The following is a 3538-nucleotide window of genomic DNA, read 5'->3' as shown; positions in this document are numbered from 1 at the left end:
TTTGTGCCTATTTAATCCACACTCTAGGAAAGTGGATCTGGAGTCTGTTTTCGAATATGGACTAGGACCTCTTCCCCGCCCCTCCCCAGGAGCTGCCTGCAAGTTTAGGAAAAGGAGGACGTACTTCTTTTATTTGACGTTAAGAGCTCTCTGTGGTATTAACCTGTTTGTCTAAAGTGTGGGGGCAGAGGAAATGTGCTTGCTATCTGGGAACAAGTCCGGTGAACAACTGCGTCTTCTTTTCTTTTTTCTCAAGAGTGAGGTGGGGGAGAACGAAACCTGACCTTTTCTGTGAAGCCAGAGCCTGAAATTTCAACCTAGAGGAATGTTTAAATCCTAACAAAGTTTGCTGAGACGCCTTACAATTATGTGCTTTACGTAGTCCCAACAAGAGGGTAAGAACTTTCAAGGCACTGGCTTGAAGGGACACAAAAGTCAGGAAGTGACCCTTGCGGCGAGATCTCAGAGGCCGCTGATGAGAAACAAAGTCCTCTTACAACTTCTGAAACTTTGGGTCGTACCATCCCGAGGGGACAGGGGCGGGGGGTGGGGGTGGGGGTGGGGGGAGACCGGGAGAGGGCAGTGGAGGCTGACATCTTCCCTCTAACGAGCCGTGAGTAAACTAAGGATTGCCCGGCTGAAAAGCCCCAGTGTCTGCAGAGCCGCAGCCCAGAAAGGAGAGCGGGTTTCAGCCGCTCCTCATTGTGGAGCCTGCTGAAAAAGCAGCCCGGGTCGCCCCAGCCAGACCCCGCATCCTGAATCGGGGCCCTGTGCGCGCCGGGCCGGGCCGCGAGCCCGGGTCTGCAGGATGGCGTGCTCGAGCCAGCCCATCTGCGGTCGCGAGCGGGCCGGGAAGGGAGCCGTCCCTGGGGATGAATGGGGCTTTGTTCGCCGGCCGCGGCGGCTACCCTCGGCAGGCCGGGCCCGCACAACAGAAGCTGTATGCGAGACGAATGGAAATGAGCCTCCGGCTCTCCCCAAGGCGCCCCATCCCCTTCCCTTTGCAGGGCTGAGGAATGCTGGCAAGCCGGAAAGGAACTCGCGCTGGGAACGCCGCTCTCGCTCCTCTGAAACCCCATTGAGAAGAGCCCTTTGATACAATTAAAGCGCGTTTCATTGCGGGCATGGGAGGAGGCAAGGCCCGTCAAGCTTTTTCCTGTCTCCGAGCATGTGTGTGCACCTTTGTGCGGCCGGTTACTTGGAGACCGGTCGGGAACTTGAGCTCCCTCTCTCGCAGACGTTCTGTAACATCATAAAAGCGTACCCATAAACAGATTGGTTTTCACTGTGGGGTGGAACCCAATTTGGACGGCAGCCAGGCTGACCTGCAGGCCGGGGTTCCTGCTTTGAAAGGCTTCTTGGTCCGCTTTACAACCACCTGCCCTGCTGTAAAGGTTTAGGCCGACCAGAAATTGTGTTTGGGGGAGGAAGTTGTTTCTGAGGTCACTACTCGTCATTTTCCATGTTCTCAGAGGTGGGATGGGTCATGTTGCCGGCCCAGAAAAAGTACCACAGACAAATCCTGTAAAATGAGGTAGCCTGCAATAGTTCCCTGTCAATGTTAAAGGAATAGGATGTGACAGCTACTTTGATACTCAGTTAATTCTCTAGATGTCCCTACACTCTCCATTAAGACAGCTGTGTGACCCCAGAAAACCCACACGGCCTCTCTGAACTTAATATTTTTCATCTGTTAAAATGAAAATTGAAGAGCAGAGAACTGATAGAAAGTTCTAGGCACTTGTGGATTTCTTTCCCAATTGGAAGTGGGCACTTTACCTAAGTGCGCATGTGGAAGATATGGGGGGGGGGGGGTGCAGAATCCAGTTTGATATAAAAGATCATACCAGTTACTCTGTTTTGTTGACATTATACCACTTATTACCATGGGCGATTGTCTGATGCCTGTCTCTCTCTTCTAGAATGTGCCTCCTTGAGAACATGAACCTGTCTTTTTATTGCTGTATCCCGTGTGCCAGAGCTGTCCCTGGCCATCGTAAGTGCCGGACAGATATGTTGAGTGAACCAATAAATCCAGAAATGTAGAGAACACACATGAACTTGCTTCTTGTATTCTGTCACTTATACATCTAAACAAGACATAGAGGGAAGTGGGTGGGTATTAGGGACCCTTGGACGGTCAGAAGTTGAGGAGAAATTTGAAGGACAGGGCAGGAAAACATTTTTGAGAGCACAAACAAGCTGCACATGTTTCCCGAAATGACTCAAAGGAGAGTGGGTCCCTTAGGTGGAGTCCCTCTTTCAGCACGCGTGGATGGGTCATACTGGCAAAGGTGAATCATGTTTTATATTTGCACAGACTCTGCATAGTTGACCATTCATTCAATCTTTAAACATCCCAAGGAAGCAGCCAGTAAGAGCAATGGCTACTCATGACGTACACCACTGTCTTTTATGTTCTTCTAAATCTATGCCTCCATGTTTCTTTTAATGTCATTTTCATGTTGTGGTTTTGGGTTCAGTTTAGACCTCTAACTTGGGTGTTTTCTTCTGAGGCTTGCAATGCATGAACATTCGTCCCCTTCAAAGTAGCCAGTACACTTTCGCATCCCAATCAGGAAGCTCACAAATATAAGTAGAGGGCACACTACCTCAAATATACCTCCAGGTTTCTGCTGAAAATACCACTTAATGGATGATCTCCTCATGTCACTCCCCACTACTGCATCCCCCCCGCTGGTATAGGTGGGGAGTAATAGAAAGTCCACTGTGAAGCTGGGACACCGGTGATTCCTTGTTTGTGTCACTATGCCAGCACACAGCTGTCCACACTTTGTTTCTTGTTGATGTAGATCACATGGCCCTGTTTGACTGTTACCCTGCTCAGACTTTTGTCTTGCTACGGGCATCATCCGCTGAGAGTCAAGACTCTTTTCAAGCCATCCCACTCCTGCCTCTTTAGCTAGATGGACACGATTGGCATCAATCCAGACATGAAGTGATTCTAGAATAGAGCAAAGGATGTGCAACAGCAGTAGTAGCCGTGCCCCTCACTTTATGAACTGAAGCGTTTTTTCCAAATTATTGGGTAAACTTAGTTTCTATAAATTGAGTTCTGTTTCCTTTTGATTTTTAATATATTTTTTAAGAGCTGCTTTATCCTCATTTCAAATTGGTCATAAATAGGCATTGGCTTGGGTCGATCTACCTGATTCAAGCAAATAACTAGAGATCTGAAAGGGATCTCTGAAGCCCAGAATGCAAGGTCTTGTCTGATTACATTATAAAGTAAAATATCCCATGTGAGCAATCATGTTTTAAAAATTTTAATTTATTTATTTATTGAAGGACTATACCCTTTAGTTAAAATCCTAAAACCCTACATCCCTGGAAGTTGTTGATGAGGGTGAAGTTTGCAGAGATAGGTACCTAAAGAGAGGAAAGCAAGGACTATCCTTCCCTCCTGCAGACTGGGACCATTGCCTTAAGAGAGACAAAGTGGCTTATCTGGGGTCTCAAAGTGTGGATTTAGAATTGGAGCTCAATTCTCTTGATTCCCAAAAAAGTACTCAGGGCC

General features: G+C 48.0%; 1 long non-coding RNA gene across 1 annotated transcript; it reads left to right on the top strand.

The window, feature by feature from the left end:
• Window positions 1-1180: 1180 nt before the first annotated feature.
• LOC143655105 (uncharacterized) lies at window positions 1181-2054 on the top strand. The gene is made up of 2 exons (XR_013162049.1): window positions 1181-1474; window positions 1923-2054. It is a non-coding gene; the product is annotated as an uncharacterized LOC143655105 (long non-coding RNA).
• The last annotated feature ends 1484 nt before the right edge of the window (window positions 2055-3538 follow it).

The sequence above is a fragment of the Tamandua tetradactyla genome, chromosome 14 (assembly GCF_023851605.1).
Source record: "Tamandua tetradactyla isolate mTamTet1 chromosome 14, mTamTet1.pri, whole genome shotgun sequence".
Lineage (NCBI taxonomy): Eukaryota > Metazoa > Chordata > Mammalia > Pilosa > Myrmecophagidae > Tamandua > Tamandua tetradactyla.
The sequence above is the reverse complement of the archived record's forward strand: the minus strand, read 5'-3'. Positions and strand labels throughout refer to the sequence as shown.